This window comes from Monomorium pharaonis, chromosome 4 (assembly GCF_013373865.1).
Source record: "Monomorium pharaonis isolate MP-MQ-018 chromosome 4, ASM1337386v2, whole genome shotgun sequence".
Classification (NCBI taxonomy): Eukaryota; Metazoa; Arthropoda; class Insecta; order Hymenoptera; family Formicidae; genus Monomorium; species Monomorium pharaonis.
The window spans coordinates 28,842,858-28,861,875 of NC_050470.1; the positions used below are offsets into that span (position 1 = coordinate 28,842,858).

Sequence of the window (19,018 nt, forward strand, 5' to 3'; positions counted from 1 at the left end):
TCTCTCTCTCTCTCTATCTCTCTGTCTTCTCTTCGAAGCGAATGAGATGCGAGCGAGCAGCCGATCATCTCGATGCGATCGGTTGCGCCGAACGAGTTCCGAACAGGATGAAAGAATAGGTGGCATGTAATATACGACGACGTTTATATTAATGAGAAATGCGCCTCCGGGAGGAGACACGATGCCCTCCCTCCCTCCCTCCCTCTTTTCCCTCCTTTTCGCTCTCTCACCATTCCTCCCTTCGAAACCGCCAATCGTCGACTGCCGTGGCCGACGACTGCTTTTATTGTTGTTATTATCAGTGCGTCGTCGTGGACGATCTTTCCATCCGCGACCCGTTATATCAATGTCGAGCAATCATCGATCGTTAGAAGCGGCCGGTAGTTAACGGTCTTGCCGCCGGGGTCGGCGAGAAGGAATGATTTAGGCGGCCCCCGACTGCCTCTGGCGACGATCTAAATTACGAGAAAATGGGGAGCATTTTTGCCACTCACTTGGCAACTCGATTGTTTAGCGGATACGCCGAGGAAGGGAGAGGGGGAGGATTTCTCTGCGGATATGCCATTGGTAAAAACCGCCGTCATCGACGACGGTTTACTGACGTGATAAATAGCATTATGCAAGTAATTTACACTGGTGGGAATGCACAATGAAATGATAAATCATTCGCGCCCGATGACAACCGCAAATCTGCATAGAAAATAAGGCCCACTGGAAAGTAATAATAACTATGCAGTTTCTCAGACTCGTTGTCATTGTATCCGCGCATCGCAGATGCGGCCTCGCGCAAGCAGACGTTTCCTCCTACGCCATTATCCTAGGAAAATCGCGTGGAAAATTTACAGCCGCCTTTCTCTCTCTCTCTCTCTCTCTCTCTCTCTGTCTCTCTCGGGGATACGTCAAAATAACCACGCCGAGATCGATTACAATTATTGATAGTCGCGCGCACGTCGGTTACACTCGAAATTATGAAATCCACGGATCGTATCTGATCGCCGATGCGTGGAAGCGGGTTAATTGGAATCGTACTCGCCAAGTCGACGCGGAATCGATCATACCGGTCCGATGCATAGACCGGTCGGTCGGTCGGTCGCTGCGTCGACTATCCGACGGGGTAATCGATAAAATTATGACGAATGGCACCTCGTGACGAGGCCTCAAGACGTCGGCGGGATCTCCCTCTCTCTCTCTCTCTTTCCCTTTCTCTCTCTTTCTCTCTCTCTCTTCCGTCGTTAGAGGAATTGGGTTACACGGTCGATGAGTCGATCGTCGGAGTCGCGCGGAGCGTAAACTCGAGCAATCTCTCCCGAGAACTCGTCGTTTCGGAAAAAAAAAAAATTCGAGACAAAAGCGTCGTTGTGCCGCAACGCGATGAAGATTTATAGACGCTGCGAGTGTTAGTTCTTTTAATACTTCAGCAGAACGCGGCGATCATCTTAATTGTAGGTGATTAATTTATACGGGGCCGCTTAGTACGTGATGAAATGCGCTAGCAGCTCGGATCACGTTTGCTTAACGTGAAATAAAAATCCGACTGACAATGAGAACGATTGGCACATCTCCATTTTCAAATACGCTGTTACATTACACCGAGGAAATTTTTTGAGCGTTTTATTTCATCGCGATAAATTACTTCAGGCTTATTTTTTAGCGGTTCCTCTGTTACGGTCCTTTCTCAATGAAAGAAAATTCTTTTTGTCCCCGTTTCAAATTACAACATATATGTAATTATAAGAGCTGTTAAGCTACAATATTATGTTTTTAAACTTGATTTCAGTCACGTTGTAGTTTGATTACTTCAGTTGCCGCAGTAAGAACAGAAAACAATTTCTTCCTATTTAGAAGAGTATAAAAATATGCTAGCTGTCGAAATGACGCACAAAAGAAAAAGCGAATAACTCGTTTAATTAAAACACGCACGACGATTATTCGTCGAAACATTAGATAATAATTTAATGTTGGTAATTATATTGCATACGATTGCATTGTGCAGCGCACGACCGTCTCTCTCTCTCTATCTCTCTCTCTCTCTCTCTACCATCAGTTGCTGTTTTATGTGGGAAAGGCGAGCTGAAGGTGACAATAATATCACCTGGAATTATTATCGGCGACGCAATAACGGGGGCGAGGTCCGCGCGTTGTACAATGTTCGTCAATCGATCGATCCTGCCCGCCTATCAATCAACCTTGTCAAAAATAATCGATCGACGTGACAATTCGAAGCTGACTCGCCTGGTGCCGGCGAACCAGAGCAAACACCAAAGTAACCAATCAATCAAGCCAGACCGGCGTTTTCGTTCGACTACGTAATAGAACGAGTCAGAAATATACAGGGTGACATTTTTGTATTTAATGCACTGTGCCGACCGATAAGGGCCCCCAAGTGATTTTGTTCTAAAGCCATATCTAGAACTGCATTATTTTGCTCCCTAATATCAAGATTTGATTATCTAAAATTATACGTGAAATCTCTCTTTGTGTGTTCTTATACAATTTACTGAAGAGAGAAATTATTTTTGTCATTGTTAGATATAATTAAAAACAATAGCCTTCGGTATTATGCTCTTTAGATTTGTATTATATAAGTTTTCAAAAATGTCAATTGTACTTGTAATTTCGAATGTCACATAATTATGAAAAATTAATACAATCTGACCATTTAAGTTTTGTAACATATTCTTTTAAAAAACCTTGACAGTTTATATCTTAATAAAATTTATAACACATATCATCTTTTCTACATTTTTTTAAAGGCTTAATTTGTAAAAGAAACATCTGTTAAACGATAAAAAGAAACTGTAGAAAAAAGTATAGAAAATGCAAACTGACAAAGAATCGATACTTTTTCACGCGTTAAATGCGTCAGCAATAATCAAAGAGCCTAAAGAAACGAGCAAATACTCCGAAACGGAAGTTACATCATCGCCGGGCTCAGTTTACAATACAAATAGCGTACATCCTATTTGATCGTGAAGCACGCGCGATCGATTAGAATCGACGAAAGCCCAGAGAGAAAGAGAGAGAGAGAGAGAGAGAGAGACATAACTTAATGTCGAGCGCAGAGAGGCGGCACGCACCCACGCTCACACGCGTTTCGCGCGTTTCTCCCTAAACCCACGGGTGTCCCCTCCCTCCCTCTCTCCCGCCCCATTACAACCTGTCTTGCAATCGTAAGGGCAACCGCCTCGTGGCGTCGTCAGCTCCACCCAGACAACGTTGTCGTTGTCGCCGTCATCGTCATCGACGTCGCATTCAGGCGAGATTCACGTCCTCGGAAGGCAGCTGGCTCCGTTACGCGTCTCCGCCGCCTCCCGCCACGGAACTTCCTATAACACAAGTTCCATCGTATCGTATCGCGTCGCGACGCGTCGCGTCCCGTCGCTTCGTGGCTGCATCGCTGTGTAGTGATTCACCGGTTTACACACGCGGCTCTTCGGTACCGTTACGCGTGTGTGGGCACGTACTAGGCTACACACGTGCGCGGATGGAGGTATGATCCCGTCGAGGCGGTAGCTGCCGCAACGCTCGTCAAGTCGACCGAAAATCAAAGATCGTACATGGGAAGGGATCCTCTACAATTCGGATTTTTGCGACGTCAATTGTGGAACGCAGATGAACCCTTTTTTTCACTCAAGTGAAAACTAATTCAAGTTTGTTGTTATTAAAATTTTGACAGCTTGAAATAATGCTTGGTACAATATGTTCTTATATTAAAGGAGCGTCAGTTCAATCATTCTATTATCTTGCAATCCCCCAAAGAATATAAAAAATATAAATTTTTTTTGTCTAAATCGTTCCGATATAAGCGCTTTTCAACCTTCTAAACGATTTGAAAAGAAACGAGACGACGAGATTGAATCTGAATTCATTCATTTCCGTTAATGCTAAATACATGTAATTCAATATGGTACCGTGTTTCGTCATTTTGGCAAGTGATTTCTAATTTTGGCTAGTACTGTACGTACCGACCCGAGACATTTCGCCACGTCGCTGTGAGAACCTAGTTTCTCCGTCCATCGTGGATAGAGAGAGCGAGCAAGCGAGAAAGACAGAGGGATAGATCCATGCGCTATGGGCTGCCGGCACCGCGTTGACATAATGCGCGCAATTATTATCCGCGGTGTTATCAGCGCGGCTTCCCCGCGCTACGCGTGCGAGGTGCGTGTAGCCGCGCGCTATTGCGCGCGATCACCGCGGGGTAAAGCGTGAATGGACCCGGCGCAACGTCTCGGCGACGTTTTATGGACGGAATTACCATATCGGCGGTTGCACAGGATAGTCGTCGTTCGAGAGCCGGTTGATCTTTCAGCGATCGTTAGCGCTGCCGTCAATAATCGACCGATAAATCGGCGGGTATCGAGCGTATACTTCGCGATGGTCCGGAGAGCGTTTCACGCCTCCGTGATCAATTGAATCATCATCGAATGTGAGAATCTTGTGGGTATACATTAATTGCGTATTCCCGAGATTATCGATCTCTCTCGACTCGGTTAAGTTTCCATGAATGTTACGTACACGCCTTACACATTGAAGTATGTATTTCGTCATGCGATTATTACGTGTAACAATGTCGGAGATAAACGTCGATTTTATGCCGACGTTATAATTCATCGTACGTCGCGCAACATTCCATCAATAGTGTAGAGGCCACTTATCGCGCGCGGTGCGCAATGAACGCATAGGCCGTGTATCACATCTATCCGTTCCGTATAAGGAACAGGTGGATACTATCTACGTCTCAAGATTGAGTCATCATATAGACACACGTTGAGATGCAAAACAGTTTATATGGCGTAGCATCTAGATATCAAATGTAAATTTTTGCGATATGTATTCATGCCTTGCATTTACGTCGACGGACAGCGTTAATATTTCCTTCGTTTATTCGCGTGTATTGTTTCCGTTGGGTTATTTATGTACGTGCATATGCATTCTATTTTTCTTTTTTTATTGACGCATCACAATCGATCGCCAGCGTTACTCGGCAATTTTGTTCTTACACCAATTACAGAATCCAGGCACGCTTAGCCGATTACGTTATACCTAGAAGACGCTACGTGTAACACACGGAACTGGATCGGAATCTGCGCGCCGTGACTCATCGATATTACGTGTACGTTCGCTAGCGCGCGCGGACAATGCCGTTTCGCGAAAGCGACCGCGCGTGTCGTCGATCGGCGTCCAGTTGAAAGGATCGATCGATTGCGATTTTAAGGCGCGCCATTTTTTGAAAAACGTCACGTCGCTTCCGACTGGTCGGACGGATCTGTCAAATGATGAAATTACGCGCGGAAAGTATCCACGTATGAGCGCGGATCAACGCGAGGGGGGGGGGGGAGGGGAAATGATTTATGACAGAGTCACCGTGGAGACGCGGGCAGCGTTGCGTTGGCAGAGCAATTCCCCGGCTCTCGCATAGCGAAACACTTCTGTCATGCGAAATCTGGAAGGCAGTGATGTGAATAATCTAGTGAGTGATTCACGGAGAAATTTTTCCTACCGCGCGCGCGCGCGCGCGGAGGCGGGTCGTGGATTTATCGTCCGTTGCGAGGGCGAAGTGTGTCAGGCGGTGGTCTCGCGATCCGCGGAATTATTACGACGAACGTAATAATTCCTCCCGGGAGCATTTAAAGCCAGCCAGTTTAAAATTTCGAGCGATGCGGCTCGCGAAAAGTTGCAGTCGCGCGCCACGACATGACGCGAGAAACCAGAAAATCAAACTGATAGCCTAAGCTGTACTCGTAATTCCACTGGTAATTCCCACCCATAACGATAACACACATGTTCGTAATACGGACGAAACATGATGGTGAATCTTGTTCGAGCGACCTGCCCTTTTACTCGCAACTTTTCACTCGCGGACGACTGGGAGAGCTGCGACGAAGAAAGTCGTTCGACCGAGCGCGCACGCTTACGTCAGCGCATTGAGCGAAAAAGAGCTATGACAAATCGCCGTAATGACCGTCGACCGCGGTCCTATCCGTGAATTAGTCGAAGTAAGGCTGTAAACGCTTGCAGTTGCGCGAACACGAGAAATCGACAGTTTCTTTGATGGACGCACAGTCGCGACGTTTTGTCGCATCCCACATACGTATACGTTGAATATTTCTCACTTACTTTCAAATCCTGTGCGTTTCGGAGCCTGGCAACGATTTCAACGCGGCAGGACGTCAAAAAAATAAAGCGGTTACGTCGAAATAACAAGAGAGGGACCTCGGCGTCAAATTGCGTTACGTAAAGTTACGTACCAGTGTCTAGGATGGCGGTTGCGAGAGCACGACATACGAGAGGCAAATGTACCCGAGTCCTAGAGAAAGGGACTGCAATTTTTTAGTTACCAAAAGCATGACGAGAAAGGGAGAGAGAGAGAGAGAGAGAGAGAAAGAGAAAGAGAAAGAGAGGGGGGAGAGAAGTGGAGAAAACGGGCGGAAACCCAACTGTAGGCGCCAGTTGCATGCAGATACTCGTGTAGCGCGTAAGTTACGAGAAGAGCCCGTCAACTTGGCGGCTCCTTTGATCGATGTGGCGCCCCGGTACGCTGCAGCTACCCTGCATCAAGTGTTCGCAAGGCGCGCCGATTTCCACGGAATTTCGCGTAACTTCCGGACCCGCAAGTAAGAAGAGAACGCAAATACGATTTGTCGCTTCGTAGCGCGCCGTTTGTTAATCGAACGTATCGCTGTTAACCTTCGCTGATAAAAATCGAGTAGTATTACGGACTTGTAATAAAAATATATAACTTTGTGAGAAAATTCAAGAACTAATGTTGCGCAATAGTTTACAATCGTAATAATACATATCGTAAATTGTGTCTTAGGACACTAGAATTAGTTTTGATAATTTCAAACAAGTTGTTAAATAATAATAACAATTTTTTAAAATGTTTAATTAAATAATAAGTAATCATTTTATTAAAAAAAGTAAATGACTAAAAATAAAATTTAATAATATTTAAAAATAATTAAAAATGACATTTTTATATTAGAAAATGCATAACTCATCTTTAAATATTTCTTAAAGCTTTATTTCTTGACTTTATGCTTCAGAAAAAATAATTCTATTAATTCGAATAATTCTTTCATTTATTAATTAATTTTGTAATGTTTAAAACATATCTTAATTAGGCATATCCTGTAACAATAAAATACGCATTTAATCAATGTACCCAAGTTATTTTCTTCTGTTAATATCTTAAAATTTAATAATAAATTGCAAATTTAATAATTCAACTCGATATAAATAACAAGGATATCTGGATCAGAATTCGACTACTAAGTTACGTTACATGATTGATTTGAACTTGATGAGGAATAAGGTCAACCTTGCTAGAACCTGATTAAGATAAATTTCTATGCGAGATAATATCGAGGAAAACTCTCTGAGAATACAATATCTCTGTTTTCATGTAAAGATCGAAGAGCAGCATTTTTGCTAGTATGATTTCAGCAAAAAGAAGAGATCTTTGGTCCACATCAAAAGACAAAAGGCATCTATGCATAATTACGGTCTGTCATTGAAGCACGCGGTGGTTGAATAATATCGGAGAAAAATCTACAATATCTTGGAAAATTATTCATTGAACTGATATCACCATTGAGTGGTAAGCGACACTCGTTTGAATCACTCTTAGATACCGTCACCGGGTCTTATCAAGTACAAAAAAAAAATACGACGCGCATTTCAGTGACGGACACGATATCTGCAATTTATTCTCGTAGAGAAGCTCGAATAAAATAAAGCGACTCCCACGTATGTAAACGTGACCTATATGATTATAATATTACGCGCTGGATTATATCACCACGTACAACTTTTTCTTCGGTCATTTTATTTGTTTACACGGCTGCGTTACTGCGCACAATGCGAGAAATAATTAAAGCGGACCCTTTATACGCTAATCAAAAGCGCAAAATAAGAATGCACGTCGTTGTTGACGCACTGCCAATGTCGCATAATTACCACGGGGTGATTACTTATTAATTAATCTACCAAAGAGACCGTGTTTTTCTTTCACGGCGCGTGCGTCCATTGTAAATGCGCCACACATTTATTCGTACGCACATAACGGCACGCAACGCGGACACTTTATAATCTAAAGTTTGCTGATTGCCAATTGCTGGCAAATAAAGAATTTTTTATTCGCTTACTGCGTCGCGCACCGTGTCATCAAAAATGCATTAAAATATACATAAGTGCGGGAAAATACAATCCTCCCCGTGTGTGCGCCGCTGTTCATTATTCGCCGCAGAAATTCACCGCGCGTCGCATGAATCCAACTGCACAGGTGAACACGGTTGACGCATCGTGCATCCCGTCCCGGGCTAAACGAAGCGAACCACCGGGGACGGATAAAAATTAAACGCCGTTAAGTTACACGGGAATTTGGCGCGTTCATCGGCAAGTAATAGAATTAATATTGAATTATCAGCGACAGGGAGAAGCAGACGCGAGTGGCGCGGGGGGGAAAGGGGAGGGGGAGGGGGTGGTTTTTCAGTTAGCCGTCGACGCATTGTTTTTCAGCCCGAGCGTACCGTCGTGCGGTCGGGCTCGTTATCGATAATTAAAAATTGTCAAATGCACTTTGGCCGGTGCGGGCGCATCACAGTCACGGCGCGCGGTACCCAGTTGGAAGTAGCCCGGGGGTCACCGCGGGGTACTCACCGGAGGGCGGAAGGGTGGCAAAAGGGGGGGGGGGAGTGGCGGGAGGGGAAAGGGGAGGGGAGGGGAAGTGGACGTCGAGGCCGGCTCGGGTCTCTGGTGCGTACGTGTTCGCGCGCGGTTGTGTGTGTACGGTTGCGCAATCATTAGCCAGTGTATTATTACTCGCACGGATATTAATTGATTTCGAAAATACAATTTTCTGTGCGAATGATCAAAACGCCGCGCTTGCCGCCTGCTACTCCGACCCCGTCCTGACCGCGTTATGCCTCGTTCGCCGCGTGTGTCTACATCATCAGCACGCCTCTAGCGTTTGCTTTTCCGTTTAGATCGGGCTCGCGTTCACGATCTCTCTGAAACGCCGACCGAGGGTGCTCTGAACGAACGGGCCGTATGAAATGGAAAACAACAGAACTTCGGTGCAACATCGCACCCCTCCCCTCCGTCCTTCCCTCCGACGACAATGGCAAAACGCGCGTAAAACAACGAGATTTGCAATGAAACGTCACAATGTTATTTATCACGATCATAGGGGAGAGAGAGAGAGAGAGAGAGAGAGAGAGAGAGAGAGAGAGAGAGAGAGAGGGAGAGAGAGAGAGAGGGAGAGGCGCACGCACCGCAACGAAAATTATTAATCTCTGGAATTATAGAGGAGAAATGAAACACGCGTAAATACAAATGTTTCGATTACGACTGGGTCTTTCCGCTGAAATTGCAGGCGTATAAAGAGGATCCGCGATGATTAGTTTAGTCATATGATAAAGAATCTGAAATAAAAAAAAGAGATTAAACAAAAATTACGTATCGAACAACAGATAGAATTTAAATTAATTTTTTTTTTCGCCAATATGCGGATAAAAGATTAATGCGGGGCTTAAAAATTAAAGCGGAATTAATACATGACGTTCGATTATCTCGGGGTGGATGGAAGATCGAGCGGAGTGAAGGGGTGGGAGGTAACACTGCGAAAAATCGGACTGCGGCGTGGGCGAGAGAACCGCGTGTAAATCGAGAGCGTTTTATTAGCCCGCCCTCCCTCTCTACCTACCACCTCCTCTTTCTCTCCGTTCCCGCTACCATTTTGTTCAGATTATCGCGGCGAGAGTCACGAGTCGACTGCACTTGTCATCCGGCGCTGGAGCGCGGCGGCGAAAACAGAGTCGTCAGATCGAAAGGTACACATTGATCGTAATTCGAAAGTGCAGCGATAACCTTTCGCGGCCATTCGTCGCGCGGCCGCGATTGCACACACGCGCAATCGGTGCGTGAAAAATGGAAATCGAGCGAAATGGATTCGCTCGTTCAGAAAAAGCGCGCGGTAAACGGAGGGTGGACGGTGAAAGGGATGAGGGTGGCGGACGACAGAGGCGCGCGAGCGACCGCGAGATTAGCGGCTGCCTAATATTTCTCTTGTTTTTGCTTTTCTTCGCGTTTCGAATTCGCTTCCTCGAGCGTCGACACGCGAAACGGCTCGTTCGCTTCTCGGCAGCGGTCAATTACGCGTGATAAGAACATTTCAGCGAATCCAACTTGGAAAATTCATGATCGGAAAACGTCGAGTCCAACTTCTTTCAATTTTAAAAACGCGACGGCGGCGACGGGCGAGTATTATATGTTTCTTTAATTAAATGCAGCGGACGCTGCTGAGCGCGGGACTATCAAAGAAAACTCGTATCATCATCAGGACCTTTCATTATGCTTATTAGCAAAAAGAGATGCACCTTGAAGATACGTACACATGGGCGAAAGACGCGCGCGTGCTCTTCAAAACGCGTCGCGACGCGGCAGTCTCGTTCGTCTACTTTGACAATAATCTCGTCTCCCTTCGCAGAGAGAGGAGCCGCTCTTGCATGCTTTCCTTTCGACGGATATTCTTCCGGCGCTTACGAGGATCTTTACGATTAAATGCGGGACGCGAACGCATGCGCAAAGTATGCCCACAACAAAGTCGGCACTTTGAACTGCAACGCGCAAACAGTTGCGAATGCGAGTGCTAATTAACTTTATCGAGAAACCCGATCTCTTTCTCTCTCTCTCTCTCTTTCTCTCTCTCTTCTCACTTTTCATTTTTCCTTCATATTTGTTCTACCCGAAGTATCGCGAGTTTCCTACGAAATAAAGCTAATTGATGGAAAAAGTACCTGTTAGGGAAAAAAAATGACTTATTCTTACTTCACCCAATTCTGTATTTTTCTGGAAGAAAGAGGACCAAACGGGAGAGAAAAGAAGATGGGACGCCGAGTAAAACAAATCTGTCGCTGTTATCATACTTCCGGAAATCACAATTCTCGATAAAACTTCGTAGAAGCCTGCTTGAATATAACAACAAACGGACTCGAACATCCTTTACCGACGATAAAAGCAGACGAGATTTCTGTGTGTATACATCAAAAAGTGGAATTTAAAATACATCAAACGATAATGCCATTTTCCAGAGTGCAGGTTTTGCCAATACGGGTAACACTATCTATCGGCAGTCGTGCTAATTTAAATTCCACATATCCCCGTAAAGAGTGAACGTCCTTTCCCCTCCATGCCTTTATTATTTAATAAAGAAGTATTAAGTACACAGATTTGCTTGGTCGAACTTCGAATTTAGTCGCCAGACCAAACGAACTGAGAAGATGAGGAAAGCGGACGGGAAGCGAAGAGCGGAAAGAAGAGATCGCGAGCGAAAGCGACAGAGATAGAGAGAAAGAGAAAGAGAAAGAGAGAGAGAGAGAGAGAGAGAGAGAGAGAGAGAAAGAGAGAGAGAGAGAGAGAGAGAAAGTTGAACGAAAGAGGGGGACAACGAGCCCCGAAGGCCCGAATATCGATCTCATACATAATTAAATACCAACCCGGCAAAGCATCACAAAGAGAGCTTACTTCAGCTTTGATCTGCTGACAGACGGGCCCCGTCATCGCGGACTTCAATAGGCGGTACTGGATCGCGGGGGTGTGCTATTGACATGTATGTGCGTATGTCTGTGTATGTGTGTGTGTGTGTATATATGCGTGCGCGCGCGCACCTATGTGTGGATGTTTTTCTTGAGCGTGTGTATACAACGGTTTGTGTTCGCACGCGCACACACATATACAAAGATGCAAGCGAAGCCTGTTTGCGCGTTCTCGCGTCCTCGTTAGACGCGTGTCTACACGTGTCGGGTGCGCACTCACATACGTACACACGACGAAACTACTCCCTTTTGCATTTCGCATTAGCTATCTAGGAGCTGCACGCCCATACTAACGAATACCGCCGGAGAGCTCATCGATACGGTAAGGGAAGGGAGGGGAAAAAAAGAAACGATTGGAAACTGTTCCGAGCTAATGATGCACCGCGAGGAGACTCGGAGAAATTAAATGGCAAGCACACACAACTATAGAGAAAAATCAAAGATACGACGTGAGTTAATTAAATATTAACATATTCAAATTGAAGTTTTTTTCATCATAGATGTCTGAAAAAATTTAATGCAATATATTTTATGATAAAACATATTAATAAAATAAAATATATAAAAAACGTTTATCGTAGGTCATATGATACAATTATGTGTATGTAAGGCTATGTGCACATTAATATGTATACGTGTGTAAAAATTCTTGTATGACTGTATAATTATATATTTTTTAATAAATACGAGCATTAAATGTAACAATAAAAATTTCACAAACTTTTAAAGACCACGCGTATTAACGTAGCGGACGAAGTATCTCGGCGTGTAAAATTTTGGGACGAGCGTCTGTTTATACACGTAAAATATTCATGACTGTACACGATGTTAACGCGACTTTAATGAGTACAAGTGAGGCGCGTCCGATAATTGACCTGCAATTTAGGCACGACGCATACATTTTTTCACGCTTCTGCGATGAACGATTTTAACGATATCTATTAACTCACCCGTACTCGCGTTGGCACGCGTATCTCATTAGCGTTTCGTGATACCGTGTCGGCCGGGAGCGCGGGGGGAGAAGGGGGGGAAGAGGGAGAGCATCCTTCATTTGCGTCGCGAAATCCTGCGGGCGAACATCAAAGGGACCTTTTAACCCGGCGACATTGGCAGGTGAGCTTATACAACGATTCTATTATTAATCCGTTCACGAGGAATAAGGGGAACAAGCTCGAGTATCCTGACGGGTCTTCATGGATGGATAGACGAGTTGACAAGCAAATAGCTACAAGAGAAGGGGACAGGAAGGTGCTCGCTCTGATCCTCCTATATACGTATATACACCATGTACGCGTACATATGTGTTCTTCGTCCTTCCTGCACTCTCCTCTCCTCTGACGCGCGAGCCGTGTCCTTAAAAATCAGAGGGTACCCCTTTTTAGATTCAGGACAGATCAGATCTGTTACGTCAAGCGTGCCAGAATAGATCTGTCAATCCAGATTGATCGAATCAGGTACACCACACTTACCTACCGATTTATACGCGAGAGGTAGATCTGTCTGATCGGATTTCACTGCCTACGGTGAATGCTCTACGTTTAATCCAATAAAGATCTAAGGGATAAATTAATAATTACGTACACGTAATTACGTATATAAAATATTTACGTGTAACGTAAATAAAATTAATTCATAAAGATCTTATGTAGTGTTCAAAAAATTATTTAAAAAGCGGATAAATGAAATTCGCAGTACAAATCGATAAAAAAAAAACTGCGAATAACAATTGTCCTGATCGCGATTCGAGCAAGGCGACGGAGAATAGGCGAGCTGTGACAACGGAATAGACACTTTCCTTAGTCGCGATATTATTATCGGTCGTTTGCGCGTTAAATTATAACGCCGACGACGGCATCTCGTAGGAGCCTGTCTCGCGGCGAGAGAAATAAAAAGACGCGCGCGCGCGCGATAATTACCTTCGATCCGGCGTTATCCGCCGACACGTAAAAGCGGAATCTCAATCCTCCTCGTCATTACGCTTACGAAACTGACTCATAAATCAACGGAGCCGTAGCACTCCCTATCGCGGACGCGCGGACGACGAACGTGATGCAACGCGCGACTCGCCGCGGAGCCGACGAGCGGCTACGCGCGCGGACGTGGATTTACGACGGCGACGACAAATTTTCATTGCGCATTCCGCACGCGAGCCGATCGCCGTGCCGCGATTAGACGGCGATTTGTCGGGATCCACGAACGGGCCAAGGCGACGCAAGTCGTTCGAAAGACAATGGTAAGAGGGAGGGAAGCGAAAAAAAAAAAACAGCCTTGAGTGAGAAAAAGTTTGATTGCGCGTCGAAAAATCAATCGATCAATTTTTGCCTATTAATCTGGGTTTTTTTGCGACTCCGACATTTCCGCTCTTACGTCTGTATCTCAGATTCGAGCCCACGGACGTTTCGGAGTCGGCTCGATCGCGACTGTCGGCGAAGTCGCGAAAGCGACGTCGTCTGGATGACGTCGATAATAATACATTAATGATTTCATGAATTAATTCGACGATCAGCGAGATGCAATAAACAATATTTATGACGAGGATGCTTTGATTCCCATGAATCCGTAATGACTCGTCATACGTATGTCGGGAGCGTCTCACGATGACACGGCGGATTTAATTGCTGTCCGGTGACATCATGTCCGCTTCATTGCAAGTCAACGAATTTTAAGTCATATGACAGACGGAGAGTGGATTTACAAGTGCATATATTTAGTATATATGTTATATACACGCGTTTGTACGTAATCGCGCGGTTGTTCTAATATCGCCGGGAGTCGACTCCCGATATATCCGACCGCGAACAAAGCTGGTTAATCATTTTAAAGCGTGCGCCCGTTAAAAAGTTGTTATTTAATTAATGACGAAAGACACGCGAGGGAATTTATCTCTCCCGTACGACGTTTGTCACCCATCGGATTGTCTCGTAAATATCCGGTGACCGTCACTACCACGTGTGCGCGTGCTGTGACGCAGAATGTTTACAACGAGCCAGTGCAAAAAGCGAGTCAGCGTAAGAGGAATGGAGAAACGTGAGAAATAGTGAACGCGCGTCAAGTATTTCTGCCATTTTTTTTTTTTTTTCGTAGCTCTCACGGAGTAGCAAAGGCAGAGAATTCATCACCGTCCTTTCCACATCTTTGTCTCAATCGCGATTTCAACAATTTCATTACTCTAAAGTCTTAAGGATATTTGACGTTAAGCAATTTCCCATGGCGTTAATGTAATTTTATGCGGACACACAGGTGACAAATCAGAAAATCGAGACGTGCGTTAAACGTCAGTCAAACGAGAGTCTTATCTCGAGACAGGCTCTCGAAGCAATTCCTGTGAATTGCTAAATATGTGATATGTGTGCGTAAGCACCACACACACGCATACATACACACACACAGCCTGTCTCACGCGCATCTCGTGCATACAACAAACAATATTTATATTAATACAAATATGCCAACACATCTCTCCTCTACGCAATCCCGAAGAATTCTTTCCCCTGCCTGTCGGGGATTAAAATAATAAACTAATTCGCGTTTACATCTGAACGTCAAGCACCAGCGCAACCACAATAGTTAAAATAACACGTACGCAAACGGAAGTTACTCTTCTTCCCCTCGTCTCTTTCTCTCTCTCTCTCTCCCTTTTCGCTTTGCATTTTCTTGAAATCATAATGCACCCTTTAATGTACAAAGTGCTCTATAATTACGAGAGGGAAAGCGACAATACGGGAGTAAAGCAAAACCGTAATCAAATCTTTGCAAGTTACGTAACTGCAGTAATTGCTCCGAGACGGACGTCTCATTTATATCGATCGTCGGACAGTGCAATAATAAAAGTAAAGCATTTCGATTCGAGGCGACAGTTCGGGATTACTATCGGCACCGGAGGAAGAGGCATAACGTGTTGGGTATCAGCGCGAATAACTGCGAATCATCGTGTGGTAGCGCGCGCACGAGCGGCTCGGCGTGTTAATGCACCACTTCTCCGAGGATTGGAGCAGGAAGATTGACAGACCGGCTCTCTCTCCGCGGATCGCGCGCGCTACCCGCGCCTTATTCGACTCGTTGCATCCCGTTAATTGCGTCGTGGGCTCTCTCGACCCGAAATAAGGTTAACGATAAAGACATCGACGGCGTCGCCGTGTTCCTCTCGCCGCGCTCGGACTTCCGCGCGCGCAAAGTAAATACCGCCGTTAAAGAAAAGGAAGAAGAGGGAAGAGGGAGAAGAGAAAAAAATCGGGTCGGGCCGTTGGCCCCGAAACCGAAGGCCGCGCGGAGGTCTAACGTCCTCCTGGCGGTATGGATTGAGGTGATCGTAGATCCATCGCTGCACCGGTCGCTGCGCCGCGCGGTACTGCACCGTTCGCGCGGCGGAAAAAATCTCTCGTCGCGATGATGACGCGCGCTTTCAATCCCGTCAGCCGAGACCCACTTCGGATGGCTTCAGTAACGCGGACCTCGCAATTAAAACGCACTGTCAACGCCAGCGTTTACCGCATCCATCAGACCGAAGATGGAAAGCGTGTCAAGAAGCGGCCCAACCCATCCCGCCTCCCCTGCCTCCCCGGCCCTCCGGCCTGCCGGGTGGCGAAAGGGTGGAGGCGTCCACTCGACGCTTCGCGCTCCCCTCCCCCCCCTCCGGACGTGCGCTCGCTCAAAAATGCATTTTTCAGGCATGATATTGATGAACTGACAATTAGCGCGGATATGGGGTAAACCACACGCAGCACGACACATAGACACGTTCGTACACACTCCATATCTCTTTCCGTCTCTTTTTCTCTTTCCCCCTAACGTGCTCCGCATTACGATGGCACAAATAGAGAATAAAAACAATTAAAGATGAAAAGACTCGATCAAATTAAAGATAAACTCGAAATCGATCAGCAGTAATTATAATTAATTATAATTAAATATAGTTTCATTATTATAGAGAATCATTACTTCTGTGTGATTGTTATATGCATACATACTTTCACGAGAAAAATTAAAAAATTTGTAATAACATTAAAAGATTAGATAAGTTTTGATAAAATTGACATGTAAATACGCCTCTTAAAAACGTAAAACTTGTAGTAAATAAATTTTACAAACCAATGTTATTTTTCACATAAAAAGAGACATTCAAGCAAATATACATGTTATCTGTCATTCAGAACGCACTCCCGTAAGAAAAGTGACACAAGTCGAAAATATAAAATTGTTTAGAAGAGACAAAAAATGAGTGTTAAATTAATTAATTATTTCCATTAATTAATTATTAGTAGTATTAAACATATGTTAACTTTGAATTAACCATATAAAGTACCACTACTTTCGCGTGTACAGAACTTGGAACTAAAGTGGTACTTTTGTATACAAAGTACAGAAAAAGTACCACTTTAGTGCTAAGAAAGCGATTAATTTCAATTTTTTCTTTTCTTAAAATAAACTTCTGTGTACACACATGGGAGAATACGACCACGTACTGTACAAAAATGTTACTTAAATTAAATTAATTAATTAAAAATGACTTATTTCATCAAATTAAAATTCAAAATGTATTTTAATAACTCTAGATATATTTAATATTTCAATCAAGAGAAATTTAGATTAAAACAAGAATTTGATTTGCTTATTATTCTGATGACTTTTTTTTGATAAAGTTTTATAATATTCTTTGACAAAATATGATTCTTTGAATACATAATAATGGATTTTTCAATAATTTGTAATGGGTAAATTTTAAGACAGTTATCAAGAAAATATTTTTGTTAAAAATGACTGTTACTTACTAAAACAAAAAATAATAAATTAAATAATTCTCTTAACCGTAAAATGGATATTTTTCTGCATGTACAAAGGTAATGTAAATATTAATTTTTGTACAGTCTTACGTTAGATCCAAAGAATACTTCTATTTATTATTTTTCTTCTTTTGATTTTTTCATTTTTCTTATGTAAATTCAACTTATATTATTTTTCCCAATAAAAGGCTAATCTACTTTGAACATAATCTGCACATAATACAAAACTCGTAAAATTTTAATGTGTTATTTTTTTGCGAGAATGCGATGCACGCAGCAAAAAATTAGATAGCAAATTTCTATTTTGCCTACGTTGTGCTTATCATACATAAAAATGTAATATTCTAGGCGAGACAGTATTCTTTAATATAAAAACAAGATTAGTACAATTATTATAACGTGTAATTAAATTATAAATAATTTGGTTTTAAATAATGGAAACACCACTTAATCTTGTAATATCGATCCTGACACGGTTTGAAATAAGCTTGACAGCAAATATAGCATTCGCTATTCTCATTCTAATCGTCGCATACATTATGACGCACGTGACGTCTAGTCATATACTGACATTTTACCAATCAAAATTCGACCCAAATCGAAATTAGCCCGTCGAGTACGTGTCGATAATCTCATATTGCACATCATATCACATCGATATAATATCACATTTTACAAGGTCTGAACGCTTTAATATGTGTCACTCGCGATATAGGAAATCGTGGCGTTTTTATCCTGACAGCTCGTAAGATATTCCGGAATCGGAGATAACGATATATGGAAAGAGGAGGAGACGGAAAGAGAATGTGTGTGTGTGTGCGTGCGTGCGTGCGTAAGTACACATACTGGACAGAGACAAAAAGAAACGAGGAGGTACGAACGGCGCGCGCGTGACAAAATCCGTATCTCGCGGCGCGAGGACACGGCGAGAATAGAATCTCGCGCGCGAATTTAATTCCGCCGGCTGCGCTTTGATGCGCCTGATCGAGGTTAACGCGGCGCGACGTTAATTTTCTCTACGAAAGGGGGTGGAAAAGCAGCGATCGCGCGCGCGAAGCGCTTTCTCTCTCCTCGCGGGCGACGGATGCACGGAGGATTATCGTACGCGATTTCCCGCCACCTGCTGCGCGCACTGCACTTTTGTTTATGCAAGCCACGCGCTCGCGCGCGAACCCGCGCCGGTAATCCTTCTTCTTTCCCTCTTCTTTCTTTCTTTCCTTTTTTTTTTGCGCGACTCCGACCGCGTCGCACCTCCCGCGAAATTTTTCTCCGGGACAGGCGAGACTCGGAGGATACTTTCCCGAGAATTGTGTTTACGCGCGAACATTCGCGAGATCATACCAGGGTGGATTTTCTGATTCATTCGTTCAACGCGGCGACCGTCGGGATTAACGCAACGGTGACGAAAAGGGAAACTGCATTTCTCAAATTGTAGTTTTCTTTTTTTTTTTTTTTTTTGAGACGCGTGACACTTGAACGATCCTCCAGTTGAGATCGAACTGGAGAGTTTAAGACATATGTGGTCTCGGAGCAGAAACTGCCTGTGCACTCTCTATTTATTCCGGTGGAATCATTCACGCAAATAAACACCATATCGAGAGACGTCGCGCTCCGGGACAAGGTAATAAACCTTGAGGCCTC

General features: G+C 44.1%; 1 protein-coding gene across 5 annotated transcripts in view; it reads right to left on the reverse strand.

Annotated features, from left to right (window-relative positions):
• The window catches only part of LOC105836853 (protein tiptop), a 158,666-nt gene that overhangs the window by 69,094 nt on the left and 70,554 nt on the right, over positions 1–19,018 (reverse strand). The window lies entirely within an intron of this gene.